Raw genomic sequence first — 21,366 nt, 5'->3', positions numbered from 1 at the left:
GCATATTGCCCCAATCAATAGCAAAAAAATAAAATAGTTTAAAATATATAATTTACGTAGATTTAAACAGTAATCATTTTTCCTATGCTTAGCATTGCCCTCAATGAACTGAATAAACACAACAGCATTTGATGTTTGGTCGGTTTTCACCATCAAATCATTCGACAAACGATCGGGAAAATTACATCAGAATCGTGCTTTTCAATTTTATTCATTTTTCTCACTAATTACGTAACGCAGATATGTAAAATTTTCCAGATGCTCATTTATTAAGACGTTCTATTAGACTGATAAGGTTTCAAAGCTCTAAAACCGATAATCCCTGAAAAACAAAGGGGGTGCGTTTTGCCTCGACAGTGCGTATTACCCCAGATGCCCCTACCACCGAACACCGTGTTGTATACAGAGACCTTTCTTTCTTTTTTTCTTTACGTTGTCTGATGGTCGGACTCGGACGGCTCCGCTCACGACCCATCTCGCCTAGAGAGGTTTCTTTGAATCGTGTGCCAATTGGTGTAGTAGTGTGCGTGAATGAAGCAAATATGGTTTGGTTTAGCTCGTGGTATTGAAAATCATTTTGAATCGTGTGTGGTAGTGTTGTATAACCGATAACCTGCCGTTACCTAGGAGACGCACGTGTGTTGCCAATGCTGCCAGTTCAACCGTTTTGCGAATTATAAATATGGTTTGACGAAAAAAAAAAAATTATAAATTAAAAAAGTGTAATGGTTTAAATATTTTATGATGTAAATTCGGTAACGAATGCGATTGAAATTAGAGTAGATTGGTTCCTGATATGTGGCGGTGACAGATTCAAAGCGGATATTTGGATGAACGTTCCACCGGAAAACAAATTTGGGTGAGGTTGTTCTGATTGTTTTTATTGTAATAGAAATAACCAAATACTCATATCGTATCATTTAAACATAAACGATCTTAATTTTCAGCTGCATCATGAAAGCAGGAATCCAGTACTTATATGATTATTGCTGTAATATATAATTTTTGTTTTTTTTTTGTAATAGAGCAATTGTAGCAGCATTCTTCATTTTACAGCATGGCCGCCACTTTGCTTGCACAACATCTGAGTTACATATCTTCATATTAAAAATTGCATTAAAGAAATATTTTTCAGCAATAAGCTGGCAATTCATCTAAGTCAATCTAATGCATCTCAACCTACCGTAGTTTAATTGGTTTAATTATAGAAATCTTTTTTATTTTAATTCATTTTAATGCTTCAGCTTATTCCGTCCAAAACATCTTTCTCGTTCTTCTTGGCGTAATATTCATACAGCCTTGTAGCTGTAGCATGCTCATCAATGCATACCGATGAGCTTACCGCAACGGCTACACGAGCCCAAATATCGTTACAAAATTTTAAAATTACAGTAGAAGTGGTTTTGTTTAGATATAGATGAAACAACTCTCTCAGGACGAACAAGCATGGACTCGTACACTGCTTTGAATTTAAATTATTTTGTTATTGATGAGTGAATCTAACGACACTACAGCTATCCTATCATAACAAAAAAAAAAGATACAGGCATATTTGTTGTCTGGTATTTTTCATTAGTACTATTTAATTTATTATATATCATTTTATTATACATATAGGGTATGAGTACCGTTCTTTATTCTATGTCCCTTGTTCATGATATTTACTTTAGATACGACTAACGTCTTTGTAGATGGAGTATTCTATCCCTACAGTTACAATGGAATTACGTGCCCTTCTTGTAGAAAGCAGAATTTAGTACATAAATTTAATTATTCTTTTTATTCAGGTATTTTTTATTTTCTTTTTGCTCGTGTTTGTATATGATATATATTAACATTGAAATTCATTATTTTAAGACGTGTTACTATTTCCCTATTCATATATTAATTGAACGTACAAATTGATGGCAATGATTTGACAAAACAAAATTGTCATTTAAAAAAGTATACCTATTTCATTTTGCTACAGTATATTTAATTATTTATTATTTTACATTCCATATTTCATTAATTATTGATTTTCTATAATTATTTAAATATACCAGAGTTTATTGAATATACCAAATTATATATCATCATATTATATTATAATGTATACCCCATAACTATATGCTGTAGGTAGTATGCATCAGGACATTATTGGACATACATCCGGACAATGAAGTGGATTGCCCACCAGGGTAAGAAGGGAAGACACTATTACATCCTTGCAGATAGATTCTTCAACTCTCGATTACAAATCATTCCGTAGAAATCTCAACGAGTGCTGCAGATTGTACTATTCGCCCTGTTGGATCTTACATATGGAAGAAGATAAATTTCATTACGAAGGTATATTTACGGGCACCTTTACTTACGGGCCGGCCATATCCGTTCAGCGATAGCCTGAAGGCTAATTTCATTATAATTTAATTATGCTAATCTTAATTTTAAATATCACCTTTTAATGCCATTTACTATATTCCACTACATTAATTTCCATTATTGATTATATAACAGCTGTCGCGTTTTCATTCTATAATCCTAATAATTCTCTACCTTACAATCTAGGTAATGAGTGGGCTCGTCAGCGATTAATACTTTTTCAAATTATCTACAAATTGATATCTTGTTTCAGTTCGCTGCATTAAATTTCTTTACACTTTGTGTCGCCATTCGAATATATTGAATATACTATACTGCCCATAACCGCATAACAGTAACATTCGATAAAAGTAGGCATTGGAGAAAATGGAACCCAAAGTTGCAACATTGAATAGTATAGGAATCAATCGAAAATTTAAAAATTTCTCATAAATTTGTCATCAGTCGTATAGCAATCAAATCTTCTACAGCAGTTCCTGTATGCTGGGGGAATTGTCGAAACATGAATCGAACCTCAGTATGATTGATGTCACGCTTTAAAGCCAATCTATTTTCCTAGTGTGACTGTTATGCGGTCACATTGCTCAATGAGACAAAATGGCTTGGTATTTTTTTCATAAATCCTAGAACAAACTTAATTTGTTTATTCAGGTGGTCGAAAGCACTTGTGATTTGATGATGATCCCCGATATTAACTCTATACCAGCAAAATATGCAAATGTTACAAATATGCAGTTATGGGCAGTATATGTCAGTAATATATTTCATCATAATAGATTATACCATGAACTATATATCAAACTATATGAGGTTGGGAGGGTGAATCAGGGCATCATTAAAATTGTAACTGTACGACGGAGTGATTGCCAACCGGCGTGTGGTGATTTGACGCGCCCTCCTTGTGACAAACCATGCCGCAGAAAGCTTGACAAGTGATGTGAAACTATTATTGGATCATACTGTTGGAAGGAGATTCTTATAAACCCGCGGATTTCGCGTAAATGCCTCTACTTACGGGTCGCCACACCCCCTTTTGGCTCTTCATACAGTGATTCACATTTTGTTACTATAATATTGTTGTACCCTACCATCTAACGTAAATGCCTTGTCACCTAAAATATTTATTTACTTCATCCACAACTGATATTTTATTTCATTTTGCTACATTACATTTCATTATTATATTTATTGATTATACCATATTTCAAGATTATATGTATTTCATTATAAATTTCCTATCAATATTATATTTAAATCATTATATAACCATATAACTATAATATTATGGAGTTGGGAGGGTGCATCAGGGCATCATTGAAGTTGAAACTGTACGACGGAGTGGATTGCCAGCCGGAGTGTGGTGAGAATTAACTATAACATCCTTGTAGATGGGTTCTTCTATCCCAACAGTTGCAATGGATTTGACGCGCCCTTCTTGTGACAAACCATCCCGTAGAAAGCTTGACAAGTAATGTAAATATCATTATTCACCCTGTTGGATCATACTGTTGGAAGGAGATTCTTATAAACCCGCGGATTTCGCGTAAGTGACTCTACCCGGATATAAACGAACAATTAAGGCTATGGGAAAAACAATTGAAAAACCACAGATTCTTATGTTAACATTGCTTTCTATTGTGTATGTATTGTACAGTATTTTTAGAATTTGATTCTTTTTAATGATTACAAAAGATTTACATTAGATTCCATGGTTACATACCTAAACAATAGATTAACATTTGAATTCTTTGTTACTGTTGGATTCAGTGTTCAAACCATTAGTTTACAATAGAATGTATCAGTAACATTGAAATGTACTGTTTTTCAATGGTCTGGACGTTTGAAAAAAAAAAGGGTTTTTGCTTGGGTTTTTGAGTAATTCCGAAACAGTGTGTATCGATGACAGCCAAGTTTTGTTGTAGTCAGCTCGGTCGTCAGCGGTAAAAAATTCCGAATAGCAGTTTTGTGTGCGGAAAATGTGGAAAATTCACGCTCAGCTGCGTGAATTTTCCGCATTTTCCTCACGGGAGAAAATATAGTGTGTGGTGCAGTGCTGAATCATTCAACAGTTGCGGCATTTCAACAGGTTTGTATTTATGTGTTTTGTTTGCGCTTTTGCGAGAGCCGAGAGGCGAGTTGAGTTGGCAGGGCAGGGCTGGTAGCGAATCACACTTTCCCAGAAAAAATCCCAGGGTTGGTTCGACCTTTTTAATAATATAATAGAATCATCTAAGATCAACATTAACGGCGGCTACTATTCGAGCAACCCGCGCAGCGCTACCATTTTGACTTAACCACCCTTTTCCACACCGGTAGCAATCAAATTAGTCACCCTGATTCGTATCGGGAGGGCTGTCATATTTCCATAGAATTTTTAGCAGCGCAACTGTTCCGCTACTATATTTGGTCACCCACCCATAGCGCTACTATTTTGCGAGCGCATCCAGCAGCGACCGGTAAAGTTTGCTGCAATGATGGAGGGCTGCCAAACGGGGTATAGAAGCGCACCGTTAAAGGTGCTCTAATTAGTACTTTTTACCTATATTTAAGATTTTTTTAAAGTTTTCTAAACTAACATTTGAAAAGGGCTAATTTTATTGTACCAGTATTAAAAAAATATTAAAAGAAAATATTGAAAAAAATGGAAATATAGCAAGAAAAAGTTGCGAGTTTTTGATAAAGGGAGCATCATGGTTTTCTAAGGGAAGATTCAAATATTACGTCCATCGTTTTTCGGGATTTCTAGACCCCCCCTCCCCCCTCTGTCACGCACTTTTCCTATACCCAATACACGTACTGTCACACTTTTGTAGACCCCCCCCTCCCCCTAATGTTGGACGTAATTTTTGAACGTTCCCCTAATTTATAGATCGCCCCAGAAAGTATGTATCAACGCACAGTACTTTTTAGTTGGGACACTACTTTTTAGTTGGGGTTTGCCCCAATCTGCAAACATCTAACCATCGAGGCAGCCCATCTCATGAGCCCCCAACGAACGAATCGGCACTGTACATAAAATTCTAAGTTATATTTGAACCCACGTTTCGTTATTAATAACCCCTTCTCATCTCTCAACAGTGACAAGGACGTCAAGCCGGTGCGCGGTACATAAGCAATCAACCCAGAGCTTGTTGAATGCCGATCTAAGCAAGATCTGCATGAGGGCCAACGGACTTATTGTAAAAATACTAATTTTCCCTTCCTTTAATTTGACTGCAATCTTGACTGCAATAGTTTCATCATCAAACTTTTTTTCGTGAAATCAAATGTGAAACATATTACTGAGTAGAACCGTAGAACCATCTTTTGCATTTGGTAGCTTTGCAAGGTTTTTAAATATAGGTTCGCTCTTTAAACTTGGAACACATGCATGCCTTTGAATCAAATTCTATATTGTATGCTGTATTCCACAAGCTGTAGTTCATCAAATGTCCATAAATGCTACAATAATGGTTAAGCACGCTGTAATGTTACTTTTGTACCTCATCACCCACTAAATGCAACTACATTAGTGGTCTAACAACACTTAGCGCGCTTCGGCACGGTTCCATCATGCCGCTTATAGTGTTGCCACATATAATGCTTAGTTTGCTAAACCCAGTTATCTGGCTGGTGGGACATGGGAGCCCAAGCTTCATCCATTAATGCAATTAGACGTTTATTGAACAATAAAATGAGCGATTCGAATATTTGAAGAACTATTCAAACAACATAGAAGCTTATGTAAAGTCAACTTTTAACGAACTTAATCTATGCAATATCTTGCATTTTAACGCTTCGAATGACGTTCAAGTATAGGTTCAAGTTGTAGTATATCGAGTTTTTTTTTAGTGCTACAATAATGGTTAAGCACGCTGTAATGTTACTTTTGTACCTCATCACCCACTAAATGCAACTACATTAGTGGTCTAATAACACTTAGCGCGCTTAGGCACGGTTCCATCATGCCGCTTATAGTGTTGCCACATATAATGCTTAGTCTGCTAAACCCGGTTATCTGGCTGGTGGGGCATGGGAGCCCAAGCTTCAATCATTAATGCAATAAAACATTACTCGATTTACGACATGATTGATCCAAATATTAGAAAATTGTTCGATCTGTGTTCTTAAAATGTAGCCCTGAATGTAGCATAAAATATACAAGCTTCTAGTCCAAATGCATAAAGATAGTTCAGATTCACTGTTTTTCAGAATTTTCTCAAGCAATCAGTAACAAAAGTAAAAAGCAGAAATAGATCAAATCATGCCAAAATGTTCATAATCGCTTGTAAAATAAAACTATTCCAAAACATTAGAATTTTCTGTTTCACAATAGAAAACAATTCCCAAACCTTTGGATAGGGCAAAACAGTATGTTCCGTAATGACAATTGAAAGCAATTCCAGAACAATAGAATCTAATGTGTAATTAAGTCAGTGCTCAAAGAACAATATGAAAACATAAGAATCTTGTGTATCACAATAGAAAACAATTCCCAAACCATTGAATCAAATGTGGAATCAGTAATAAAATTACTACTCAAAACAATACGTTTACCGTGCAATTCACTGTTTGAAACAATTCGAAAACATAAGAATCTTCTGTATCACACAAGGTATCACAATAGAAAACGATACCCAAACCATTGAATTCAATGTAAATACAGTACAAACAGTATGTTTGTTTCACAATAGAAAACAATTCCCAAACAATTGAAACAAATGTGGAACCATAAATAAAATCACTACCCAAAACAATACGTTTACCGTGCAATTCACTTTTTGGAACAATTCGAAAACATAAGAATCTTCTGTTTCACAATAGAAAACCATCCCCAAACCATTGAACCTAATGTAAGATCACAGTTCAAAATAGACAGTTCTTGGCATATTTAACAGTTCAAAACAATACAAATACATAAAAACCTACGGTATATTTGATTCCCCGTATATGCATTAACAACATTTCATTTACATTAGAATCTTCTGTTTTGCGAAAAAACTTGTATGGAAAAAGGTCCTTTTTTCTATTGTTACGATACTTAACAACCTATACAATTCAATGTGAAATGCTCATTCACATTTGATTCTATTGTTAGAAACATTTGATTCTATTGTTTTTCTACTGTTATTTTAACATTGAATTCTATTGTGAGAGTATGGTTTTCAATGGTACTGTTACATAAGAATCCTATGTTTTTCTATTGTATTTTTTATCCGGGTACTTACGGGTCCGCCACACCCCCTTTTGGCCCTTCATACAGTGGTATGTTGAAGTCAGGGTGGTAATGAAATTGATCTTTACTGTTAAGTGGAACTGCATGCAGAGCAAGACTCAAGCTAGGATGGTGGCTACCTACATACATACATACATACATCATCATAGAGAAAATAAAATTATGTTTTTATCAGATTTGAAATTTAACGACCCGTTTACTTTTCTGTGGTTTGGAAATACTGATTGTCTTCAGCTTGGTCTTGGTAAAACTAGTGACTAAAATGAAAAAAAAAAAACTCCAAATAACATTTCAGAAAATTACCCTGTTAGAAATCATGGAACATTAGAACAGATTGGTTAAGGTCAAATAGATGAAAATGTGGTTTGAAGTTGAAAAACACTTTCGCTTTTTTTACCTGCCGCATACTGTACTTTCACTCTGTTTAGATATTCAAACTGTTCACTTTTCATCCGACCTTCTTTTAAATATAGGTTGTTCTTTCATACCAAAAATAACATCTTTCAGTCAAATAGTAGAAGAGGTTCTAAGAACCATCATATAACCAAAATAAAAAGTATAAAGTTTTATGGCGGTTCTCAAAACCTCTGCAAGACTAATTGGCTATCAAAATGTTGCTTGGGATGTATTTCTGAAATGCATATTAATATTTTCCGTTAATTCGGAAAGTTGTACATTCGACCAAATGTCCATTCAACCAAATGTCGTAGCTTTTACCAGCTGAATGCGGTAAATCGCTTCATCGTAAGTGGGGACTACGAAGGTTGATGAGCCGGGAAACACTCTTTCTTCCTACGGGGTTTCTTATGGGAGTATGAGTGAAAAAAAAAGCAAAAAATCTTCTTTCCTTCACTTTCTCACAGAAAACCGCAAACAAAATCATCACCTTCGTAGTCCCCAAGTGTAACCGACCACCACGGTGCAATGCATCAGGCACAGGCGGCTAAAGTGCGACCATTCACGCCAAAATAAATGAACACACGGCTGCGGCCGCGACAGCTCTAAATTGGCGAATAATAATCGCATTAATTTCCGAGCCAACTGAGCTCGCTCCATCGCCGGGGCTTTGCTGTGGCGGTGGCCGGGCGGTGAGTGTATGTGACTCAGATGTCGGAGAACGGCCGCCGGTAAACGGTTCGTACGACGGCGACGGAGACGACGCCGGTAATACTGTTAGACATGACATGTCGGACGTAACAACTGAATAGAGTTTAATTCAAGAAAGTAAAATCTATTTTATACAAACTGGACATAGGTCCATTTCGAATTGTTACGCTCGCCGTAGACAACCATCACCAATGAAGCCGACCGAACACAGCCGGCGATCGGTGATGATCGCAATGAAACTTCCAAAAAATCGTACCACCGCAAACCGCTCGAATGGTATCGCGATCGGCCCTTGCGCCGCCAAATAACCATGGTTCAATTAATTATACCAGAAACAGCAACGACCTTGAGGGATTGGATTTTTAGAAGTCAAGGATGTTCGCGCGGTGCGGTGACGGTACGTTTCTGTATGGTCGATCTTTAGGTAGTTGCAGTAGAGGTACCTGACTGTTGCTTGCGGCTCGTTGTGAATGGTTAGCGATCGCCGATCGCGCGCGAGTGAATGAACGAACGGTGTTGTTCGATCCACATATGGATGATGGTGGAGAAGGTGGAGGAGAAGTTGATGTGAAAATTGTTTCCGGAAACTGAGACTGGTAATTCGATTTTGATATTTGCTCAATTGAGTCATTATCGAATTCTCTTGTTATTGGATATGCGTGCAAAATTGTGATAATCATTCTGAGCCAAAATCCTTCCGGCCATCGATGGCTTGTTGGTTAGGTTTCGAAAAACTTGTTCGTTTGCCATTCTCGTTGATATTTAATTATTGAACCATTAGTAGAAGTTGTGTTGTGTTGGAGATGTAATGGGCTTTGGGACAAGTGAGTGTTGGTTCATCCTACAAATTATATTGAGGCACATACAGCAGAAACAGCAAATGAGTGGGAAAGTGTTGAGGCGTCTAAGTTTGATTCCCGGTCAATCCAGGAACTATTCGTATTGTCGGGCTTGGCGATCTAGTGAACACCGCTTCTAATTCGTATGCAGAAGGCTCTGGGTTCATTCCTCCTACTTTGTATCTTTCTATATACTTTCTCCCTCCTCTCTACATATACAACTCATGTACATTCATATGTTCGTTCATAGCCATCGCTAGAACCAGAAAAAAAATCCGTTTCCCTTCTTTCCTATTTTCACAGCACAGTATCGTCCACGAGTTGTGCAATCAAGCGAACAGTGCCGCATCATCTTCAAAAAATAAAACAATTCTTTCAGCTTACGTCTGGCATCCACGCACCAATGTATGAACTCTCTGCCAACCACATCCCACCAACACTCCGTCATCCACATAAATTTGTGCAGACGCAGAGGTATATTCGGTCTGCTGTGCAATCATCACTTCATTCTCCTTCCCCACATTAACTTGTAACCAGGGTTCCTGATTTCCACTTTTCATCTTCTTCCCTATTCGAAGACAGTCAGCAGCGAACGGTTGTCGCTTGAGTTCGTGTGTGTGCTTGTCAGCGACGACAGCAAACTCCGGCGAACGGTGGGAAGCCACACTTGGAAATTATTCATTCGTCCACATTCGCATCGCAAGCGAATGCGATTCGTGAGTGATGCGATTGATATTGTGCATACGAATTATTGATGTTTTCGAATTATTTTCTTTGCTAATCTAGCATTTCAGCGACAATACAGTAAAAATGTATGCATTACATGCAGAAATTCTCTTCTACTTATGATAATAGCCGCTTCGATCGCTCACCAGTATTCTTTACCATTCGCCATTCATTCATTCGCTTGCGATCCAAACTGCGACGAATGGCAACGAATATTCATGTCAAGCAGATGGCTCATCGCTTCCCACTGGTGATGGGGTTGCGTGTTTGATCACGACGATCCGTTTGCTGCATCTTTCTCGATTCGCTTCAGCAAAGAGGAGTGAATATGAATGGAGTGAGGCGAATATACCGATCCTTGCTTGTAACCATTGTTGCCCAAAAGCAGAAAGTCATCAACACTCACACTTTGATGATGCCTGCTAGTTGCCAAACTGTTGTATTTACATAGACAGTGCTGTGCAATTTCAGGGTGGATCATGCCTAATGCCACTCGCTGCAACCCTCACACAATGGTCGGAAAAAGATAAAGTTCGGCCAAAACTCTTTTTATGTGTTTAACCGAAGTTATAGGTTGTCTAGATATGTTATATGGTATTTTTAGTGTTTCAAAAGGGGTATTCAAAAATTACGTAATTTCAATAATTTAAAAATCTGTATAAGTCAATAAACTCCACATTTTTTGAGTTTTTTGTTAGAAAATCAATTTGAATTGAATTGAATGATATTGTGCATACGAATTATTGATGTTTTCGAATTATTTTCTTTGCTAATCTAGCATTTCAGCGACAATACAGTAAAAATGTATGCATTACATGCAGAAATTCTCTTCTACTTATGATAATAGCCGCTTCGATCGCTCACCAGTATTCTTTACCATTCGCCATTCATTCATTCGCTTGCGATCCAAACTGCGACGAATGGCAACGAATATTCATGTCAAGCAGATGGCTCATCGCTTCCCACTGGTGATGGGGTTGCGTGTTTGATCACGACGATCCGTTTGCTGCATCTTTCTCGATTCGCTTCAGCAAAGAGGAGTGAATATGAATGGAGTGAGGCGAATATACCGATCCTTGCTTGTAACCATTGTTGCCCAAAAGCAGAAAGTCATCAACACTCACACTTTGATGATGCCTGCTAGTTGCCAAACTGTTGTATTTACATAGACAGTGCTGTGCAATTTCAGGGTGGATCATGCCTAATGCCACTCGCTGCAACCCTCACACAATGGTCGGAAAAAGATAAAGTTCGGCCAAAACTCTTTTTATGTGTTTAACCGAAGTTATAGGTTGTCTAGATATGTTATATGGTATTTTTAGTGTTTCAAAAGGGGTATTCAAAAATTACGTAATTTCAATAATTTAAAAATCTGTATAAGTCAATAAACTCCACATTTTTTGAGTTTTTTGTTAAAAAATCAATTTGAATTGAATTGAATGATCAACTTTCGATCAAATCCAATCAAGTTTGTTCAACCCCGTATTTCCTGAGCGAAATTCGATCAATTCTGAGTCCTTTATCGCATCAAGCATATAACATCACTCGATCCCGGGCAATGAGAAAGCGGACTCACTCGCCAAGGTGGGCACAAATTTCCCAAATGGAGGAGAACGTGCCTCTAGAGCCGACCTACTGAAGGTGGGCGCTATGGAAGGCGATATTTATGACCGTCATATCGCCTTCAATGATTTTTTTTTCAATTGCTCGTCAGCATGCCTTGGTCAGTTGGCAACAAAAATGGGATGCAGGGGAATTGGGCAGGTGGTTACATTCAATTCTTCCACAGGTATCGAAGATGGCGTGGTTCAAGGGGTTGGACATGGGTCGAGATTTTATCAAGATAATGTATCGACTTATTTCCAATCACTACTCTCTGGGCCCGCATTTCTATCGAATAGGGCTCACACATAACAATCGTTGTAGCTGTGGTGCAGGCTATCAAGATATCAACCATGTTGTGTGGGAATGCCCCGAATACGGTATTGGCAGATCCGATTTATGTGCATCCCTCACGGCCCGAGGGAAACCAGAAAAGGGAGACATTAGAGATGTGTTGGGTAAACTTGATCTTGAGTACATGAAGCTTGTGTACGACTTCTTGAAGCAAGCTGAAGTCTTCGTTTGATAATTTCGTCTAGTTGTTCCACTTGTCCACCTCGTGGCTTTGTTTGATATCTCAGTCTTGTTGCTCCACTTGTCCACCTCGTGCCCCTTCGAAAATCGTCTGTTTGTATCGTTACAGGTTGTTTGTCCACTCTACGTTTGTCCAGCAGCAATACGCCACATCATGCTGTTAAGTGTCAACGAAAAGCCCTCATCACCCTATCCTTTCAAATATTATTGTTACCCCTAACCTCGACTAAACCGCGAGTTTTACGGTTCCCCAAAACTAACATAGTTTTAGTCAAACACATAACATTGCATAAGATTGGAGCAAAGTTAACTCCCCGACCTTGTTCCGAAAAGCAATCCGAGCAAGATTAGCAAAAGGTACATGAATGTTGTTAGTATCCAATCTACGAAGTATACCGTAACTACGCTAACGCTAACGCTATCGCTAACACATAACATTGTAAGAAATAAAAAAAATAACTGAACTCGGCTCCGTTATGCCTGTTGGAGCATGAGCCTCAAATAAATGATTAAGTAAAAAAAAAGTTTGTTCAAAACGTGTAAGAAATGTGGGAAGATAAATTTTATTTCAGTCAAAAATGGAAAAAATACGTAAAATATATGAAAAAAACATATTTTTTTTAAACAGCTCTAATTTGAAAACCAGCAAATTTCTGCAAAATATTTAAACGTTTTTATGCAGCCCTAGGCATGATTTTTAAGATGTACTATTCGAAATTGCGGCGACACGTGACGACACGAACCGTTTTTAACTTAAAAATTACTAAAATTCCTAAGGTATAATATATGAAAATTTGAAATGTTTTGTCACATATTAATTTTGAACCATACATGCATTCGAACTGTTAAACAAAAAGCTTTCATATGCTGGATAACATAAAACACATATTACATTCTCAAAATATTAATATTTTACTTTTTTCGAGTGGTTCATTTTTCAAATTTGTGACATAGGCCACTTTGGCAGTGAAAATGTCGTTGAAATATAAAAGCCGGCATGCTTTAAATTAAGAATCATAAAACTACAATACATTAACTAAGTTATAAGATAAAATAAAGTTTAAAAATATCAAATTCGTTTTTTGGTAGTTTTGGCCGCTCCTTTCTATGGAGCCCGACCAATGGTCCTCACTCCAAATGACAAAAGCCGTTCATCAAAACAGAGACGGTCCACGGCAAAGCAACTCAAATTAACCCTCATTCAAGGCAGTATCAAGAACATCCAACAGCAGCGATAGCTTCTTCTTATTCTTGAAACACACGATGAAATACGAGGCTCTGAGTGCATGAATTCATTCAGCATGAGTGTCAAATTATGTGCGTCCGAGCGCCAGTATCGTGCGTTGGGCTGCTATTGAGGCAACGTATGAGCAGGGTGCAAAATGTTCATAGTCATTGACTGAAAACAGCACGAATTTGAATAATTCTGCACTGAATATTTAAAACAAACAAATTCATTTTCGCTCTCCCTCTTCACACAGTCAGTCAATTCGTAGTCATTGAATATGAAGCCGATCGAGAAACATCTTCATAATTACCTACGTTTATGCCTTTGATTCCTTCCTAAAACACTCCACAACAATCAAATGGGAAACGATCCGTGTAAAGCACCGTTAAATGTAATCGAAACGTTAATATTTTATCAGCAATTTAACACATTGTAAAATGTTTACAAATATTCATTGACTTTCATTCAGTTGACAAACGAGTATCGGGCAGCTGAATATGAATATGCAGGCAAGTGAATGAAAATTACCGCACGGTGAACTTCAACTCGTCTGCTCGAAAACTTTGCGCCCTGCGTATGAGCATGGTGGAAGTTCCTATCATGTCAAAGCGTTCGACGCGAACACTTGCTCGAATGTGTTTGCTTCTCGATGTCTACACTGGATAGAAATATCTCGCCTTTTTTTCGGGAAAATTGGTCAAGACAGACATGCTCTCTCCCCGTTTGCTAGAGTTCGGCGGCAATGGGAACGGTTTTTGAACCGGAGATGAAGTTCTTCGTTGACTGTTGGAGATATGAATTCCTCTTACAGATTACAGGCACACTTCGATTGTTCTACGAAAAACGAGGTGACGGCTCGGTTGCGTAGCCTTGTAGCAACAGAACTGTGGCGCGCTCTTTTAGAAGGACTCCAAGGTAAGGTGCTGACGCTTTGCCGGCTTTCCAGGTGGTCCTACCGCTCACTTTGCCCTGAGAAGGCGGGGTAGGGTCGACACTACGCCTGCTTTTCAATGCATAGCAAGGATCAAGAGCTGATCGCGATTGGACCTCCTGAAGGTCATGGCTGAACAGGTAGTTCACATAAGGACTTGCCGAGGACCCGTTTTCATCTACGGGCTCGGATCCAACCCAATTGACCGACGTCAAGATTAGGGCAGTAGGGACGACAGTGAAGACATCCCCCCCGTCTGCGTGTCAGGCGTGTAGTTACCGGTTGAAAAAAGGACTACGAATTCCAATTCATGATGTCAAGTGACCCATGCCGAGGAATGAGTGATCGAGGGGGTGAAAAAGATGCTCGTTCGTTAGCGAAGCCTGTGGGTTACCTGGGCACCAAGCATGGGAAAACTCATTCGCTCACCCGAATGCCGGCGATGCAAAATAGCAAAGAGAACGCCAACAACCCAATGCTGAGTGAGAGCACGGCGCACTCGGAACGAACGCAACACGAACGGCTCGCCACCAACGCCACCGAAGCGAATCAGGCGAGAAACAAATATAGTGCGAAACAAATCATCTTGCATCGGTGTATTACGACAAGAACGTTCGCTCTCTCAACTACCGAGTGGCATTCAGCTGATTGAATCAAAACGCACTCACTGATTCAATTCCCAGTACTGAATGCTTCGATGTTTTATCTGAACTGAACGCCAAATGAATGTTCCAAAATGAATGCTCTCGCATCCGACTCAGAACGCAAACATTCGTTCAATCTTGGTTTATTCGCCTTCGGCACTCAGATTCGGTAGCGATTCATTCGGCCGTCGTTGCTTGCGTCGCTCGGTGCTCGGCGATTAGAAAGAATGGACAATGAAAGTGGAAAGATTTTGCTTGGCTGGGGGAGAAGCACACTCGCATCAGATTGTGCGTGGATGTGAGTGAGGGATACGCAATAAATTAATGATTTTTTCCCATCCTTGCTGGGCACCCCCACAGTATTTCGTCCCTAATTTATTTATTTAACTTGATCTTCGACCAAAACTGGTCGCACAGATTGTTTCTTCAATTAATTTAACAAACTTACCACACACATTGACAAACAAAATATACAGATTTGAGTTACAGGAAAACTGATGAACAGGAAGATAAAACATCGTTTGAAACGGCCGATAACTATGGTTGAAGTTGAGGTGTGCGGGTGGAAGGTCGCCAATCGCCATACTGGGTTGGTTACATCTCGAAACTCACGACAACGCACTCCACTTGGCCAGTTCGAGACTCTGAAGGTGGAACCACGGTACTTTGCATCGACGATCACTTTAAATGACACGTAGCTGAGTGTAGATATATCCATCCATGAAGATGTTAAGCGCTTTACATGAAATTCCGAAGCTCCAATAGACTGGTGTACCATTTCCTTTACTTCGTTCTCAGTAACATCCGGTGCAATATTGGAAACATACAATTGTAGATTGGGACTGTAGGATTTCATTGCAAGACTGCTAACATTACGCTCCGTCGAAGACAGCGGAGTACTACACGAAGGAATTTGTTCGACGGGACGCTGATCAGCGGGAATTTGCGGCGTTGAGGTAAAGTTGTCCATCATTTGCTATACAACTGCATTGATTCGGTTCACTTCGGTCTTGAGGCAATCAACTTCGTTCTTCGTCGCATATTCTTGTTGCTTGGTTTCATAACTTTGCTTCTCAACGAAACTATTCCGGAAACGACCGCGTTTGATGGAATCCCTGCAGGTGTCGCACATCCAGAAAATATTTTCGTGCAAACAAGCGCAACCATCGTCGTAGGATAATCCTACACATTTCGCTTGAAAATATCGAAGATCCTCGCAGGGCTCTGGCGTGGTGGACCTTCTTTCCCGTGTTACTCGTGGGATCCAAAAAGAGAGTCAAATCAATAAAAATCGAGCGTTTCCGGTAACGGCGAGGCTTACACCTTCACAATTAGTGAGTTGGCTAGGTCTCCGTTAAAGAGAAGTGAGGTGTTCGGAGCAGGAAGCTGCGCACGCAGTTCCAGGGTGGGAGTTCCGATTCCGGCTAGTTTGCCGAGGAAGATAGTGGACGGAGCGTGGTTAATGTGAGCCATCAACCAAAAACGAGACGGGCTGTCTGCAACAGAGATAGCTGAACAGCAGCTTGGCAAGATCATCGACTTCACGAAGTCGATAAGTAAGGACCTCAAACGCCCTTGTTGCGACTTCGTAAGTCGATGGGCAATGCCTAGCAAGATCACATAGACACGTGAAAACTACAGCAGCGGCAGAGCCGGGAAAAAGCAAAGGTTACGAAGTCTACCCAGGCGGAGGCCTTCGCTTTCGCAGGAAGCACTAAAGTTGTGCCGGATGCGACTGCTTTTGCGAGACGAGGAGCTGTATGGCGGTTCCCGTAAGGCTAGGAAAATATTAATTCCGAAGGTCGGCAGTAATGCCGGCAAGTCAGATCCAGGCGCCCCGGAATGCTAAAAAGGTTCGGCCTGAAAAGGCTGACCTGTCGCGGATGGAAGGAAACAGGGGGTTGCGACCGTTGTTAGGCCCACAGCAACCACAGGGTAAGGCAAACCAAGGGGAAGACCTCCCTTGGACGAAAGTAAAGCGAAAGAGGTAAAAGAAAAAAAACCGCTAGTTGAGAAGGTTGGGGATACCAAATCTAGAAGGCGTTAAACAGTAGGTGCCAAGTACGAGAAAGGCGACGCGCTCGTCATCAAGACCGAACAATCTAAGTACTCGGACGTCTTGAAGGCGATGCGAAGCGACGCCAAGTTCGTGGATCTGGGAGCCGACGTGCACAGTATAAGACGTACTCGTACGGGTGAAATGATCCTAGAGCCTAAGCGTGACAAGGAGCGCACGGGCGCCGCCTACAAAAGTCTGGCGAAAGAGGTCCTTGGCGAAGGCGTCGAGGTGAGGGTTCTTACAGCAGAGGCGACTCTGAAGATGAAGAACCTAAACGAGGTCATTGAAGCGGAAGTTCTCATCACGGGACTGCGGCAACAGTGCGAGGTGCGAGTAGCCACTGCAGCCGTTCGGCTATGGAACGGGCCGGCAGGGACACAGTTAGCCTTAGCTACCTGTGGCGGACGCAAAGTCCGTTAAAGTAGGGAAGATCAAGGTGGGCTTGTTAGTATATCGTTTGACCTTTCATGAGCCACCGGATGTTTGCTTCAGGTGTCTGGGAACAAGACACAAGTCATGGGGCTGGAAAAGGTCTGCCAGGAGCAAGCAGTGCAGCCCGGGTAGAGGAAAAGAGCTCGATAATAGCATATTATGATATTGAGATCAAAATGTGATATTGGTTTGATTGATATAAGAGATAAAAGATCTCAAAATAATATCTAAAATTTACTCCTGGAACATCATCATCAGATCATATTTAGATCTTGTAAGATCTAACCAATAGCAGCAAGCTATTCGTTTGATCTTGAAATATCACATTTTGATATTGTTCTGATGTTCCAGGAACATTTTTCAGATATTATTTTCAGATCTTTTATCTCTTATATCAATCAAACCAATATCACGTTTTGATCGTCAGTACTTCGCCTCTACCCGGGAGGCGATGCGGCGCCAAAGGCCACAAGGCACAAGGCTGAACGAGTCCTCCCGTGTGTTTGATTTGCTCCGGGTTATCCGTGAACAACAGGCACCTAACAGAAAGCTGTAGTGAACAAATCACAGTGCATGTAACGCAGCTAAACCTGAACCACTGTGACACAGCTAAGCAATTGCTTTGTCAAACAGTTTCTGGATGAGGGACGGATGTCGAGCATTTCACACAGATGCTGGACTGTATGACGACCGTGCTGACAGGGCGAAGGCCGGCGGTAATTGCGAGTGACTTCAATGCCTAGGCCGTGGAATCAGGAAACCATTTCACGAACCAGCGGGGCCAGGCCCTGATAGACACTGGCCATGCTAGATGTCGATCTGGCTAATGTCGGTACCAAGAGTACCTTTAGTCGGAGCGAAGTTTATCTTCGATATTACTAATTGTAGTCCTGGCCTAATAAGTAGCTCGAACTGGAGGGTACAGGATGGGTCTAAGCGGGGTCCAGCTAGTGGCGGTGCTCTCGCTTGCGTACGATGCGACCATGCCCAGCCAAGTCCACCATGGAAACGGGAGACCGCCGGCTTGCTAGTGGACTCAAACGATTGCGGATCTACGTCGCGCCACCGTACGGGTTAGGCGGTGGATGCAGCGAGTGGAGTAGCGGAATGGACGACGAGTGATGTTTGCCGCTGCCAAAGTCGCGCTAAAGACTCAGATAAGGGCAACCGGAAGGACTGAATTGAGGGTCTCTGTCAGAGTGCTAATGCGATCCGTAGGGTGATGTCTACAGGATCGTGATGACCAAGCCAAGCGGTGTAATGGCTCCTATAGAGCTATCTCCAGAGTTGTTAGAGGGGATCATCGAGGAGCTATTTCCGCGTTCTAGCCTTTGGCATCCTTTAAAATTTTAAAATCATTTCAAAATTTACGGTAATCGTAACGATATTACGCTGGAGGTCTACGGTGACATTGACTGCTGTTATCCTCGTCAGGATAAAACTAACAGATCAACTCAAATTTAAAAGGACGCATCTCACATCAACTTGCCTGCGAAATCAATCAAAATCTAACCAGTTGTCATTCCTACGGTTTCTGCCGCTAACAGAAACGGCATTTTCCATCATGCTACACGTCCCCCACCCGGGCCACATTTCCATACAGTACGTGCCCACGGGGTACGTTTCCTTATTGCGAGATCCATTCATAACCACAATTGCTCCAAAAATGTCATCGCCGGCCATGAAATGTGTATCATCCACCATCACCCCCTGCGTCGCGTATAAGTGTTCTCGGTACGGACCGACCGTCTCCAACAGTTAAGTGCACTTTGTTAGTATATACATACGGCTGGCAGTTGAGTTTAAGCACCATTATTATTACATGGGTAAGCGCGCGCGCCCGAGCGTCGACTGAGCGAACATGCAGAAGCAGAGAGGGAATCCAACGCCGCGCCGGCTGACAGACCGGCCATTCGGAATGAAATGGTCACATTAAAATTGTGCTGTGTGTTATAAGCATGACTACCTAACCTACTGTACTCATCGTGCTGCAATATGAACTGACAATGTGCCGGGGAAGTGCCGTGATGATTGGATGGTTTCAATAATTCACGATACAATGTCGGGAATGGGTTCACGATGAAGCGTGTTGTGGAGGATTTCAGAGTTCCTAAGTAATGATGGAGCCATGCCACTTACGCGGTTGGATCTTATCTGTATCATCTGTATGATCAGTCGAAACGTAATAAGCTCTCAATAGTTTTAAGGCATTTTGGCTCGAAGGGCCGGGATCTGAATTTTAACTTATAAATGCTTGCAAACATTTTGCAAATTCTGAGTATATGTTAATAGACAATATGTCATGCTTCAGTATTGCTAGAAAATGATTTATCAAACGTATGTTGTTTCAGATAATTGCGCGTGTTTTGTGAAGACTGAGGGAGTGATGTAAGGTGATTGAAAGGTGGAAGTAGGACTTTAATGAATTCAATGCAAATAAGCAAGTTGTACAGAAAATGTACCTACAGGATTTCTAAGATAAAGACTTACGTGTTTATCATTGCACTAAATACCACACAATCTTCCAGCACACTTGAACGACTGCCTTCGATCCGATACTCAACGGGAAACCGCAACCGAATACTCATTCATTGTTCTCGAAAGCGTTGGAAAAAAGTGAACCATCATCCTCTCGAAAGATCGACCCCACCAATTACCAAGCCCAAGAACGAACAAATCTCATTAAATAGCATCTTCTTTCACTCGCGTCGAAAGACCGGACCACCACCACCACTGGCCACCCCGCAGCTAAAGCGAACGCGACCACTTGTTCGACAAATTCGACAGTTCGGTAGAAAATGTGCTTTCTGGGAAGTACGTCCGTTCTCCATGAGTTGCGTGCCAACAACCATCGAGCAGCATCGCACATCGTCATCTTCTCCTGGTCTCCCTCGGGAGCAAATAGGTACACACGCAGTTGCGCCGAGCGCTCTTACGACCAGCATATTTAATTGAGAACCAATGAAAGGAAATAGCTCATGTTGGGGATCGAATTTCAGACAGCAGAAGGTACAGCAGACAACGACCGCCCGTGACCATCGCTAGGTACTTACCTATATGTTCAACAAAGCTCGCAGGCTCACAGCTCACTGTGCTTCGTCCCGGGCAATCCTCAAGCCTCCTGTAGTAGGCTTGCCGATGCTCGTTCATAGCATAAGGAGAAAAACAGCTGATGAAACCCAAACCTATGAATGCTGGTCGCCCGACCAGCATAGGTTCCGCGCTGAAGACAACGACGACTATGCTCAAGCTTATGCTGCTGCTGCTAGATGAGCAAAGCGTGAGCTGCGATGAAAGTGTGGAAAAATTAAGACCCAAAGCGAAGAACCGGTTCGAGTCGATGTAATACGATGCGATGACGCCTGTCTGTACGCTTCATACCCCCTTACATAATCGGTCTTCAATTACGTTGACCTTGGTATTGAACAGCGCAGCGGAGCGGAGTTAGATGAAGGTAGGCAATACCTATCCGGTGTGGTGGCACATAGACAGGAAAGGAATGCGTTGTTGTTGCTGCTGCTCAGGAATGAATGCAGGCTGCTGCTGGCTGGTCATTTCAGCTTGATGTTGAATGTTGGAATTTTGATGTTCTGTCACTAGTAGTTAGTGGAATTCTTGAATTTTTTCTGAGATAAAAAAAAAAACAAACAATACACAGACTATTCTTCTTGGCATTATAGTGAGG

General features: G+C 40.9%; 1 protein-coding gene and 1 long non-coding RNA gene across 2 annotated transcripts in view; both read left to right on the top strand.

Annotated features, from left to right (window-relative positions):
- The window catches only part of LOC109412379 (protein disks lost), an 842,465-nt gene that overhangs the window by 90,918 nt on the left and 730,181 nt on the right, over positions 1–21,366 (top strand). The gene's annotated exons all lie outside the window — the stretch shown is intronic.
- On the top strand, positions 1,428–6,893 carry LOC115255756 (uncharacterized). The gene is made up of 2 exons (XR_003892311.2): positions 1,428–4,450; positions 5,443–6,893. It is a non-coding gene; the product is annotated as an uncharacterized LOC115255756 (long non-coding RNA).

Source organism: Aedes albopictus, chromosome 2 (genome assembly GCF_035046485.1).
Source record: "Aedes albopictus strain Foshan chromosome 2, AalbF5, whole genome shotgun sequence".
Taxonomy (NCBI): domain Eukaryota; kingdom Metazoa; phylum Arthropoda; class Insecta; order Diptera; family Culicidae; genus Aedes; species Aedes albopictus.
Note: the sequence above shows the minus strand (reverse complement) of the source record. Positions and strands in the feature narration are given on the sequence as shown.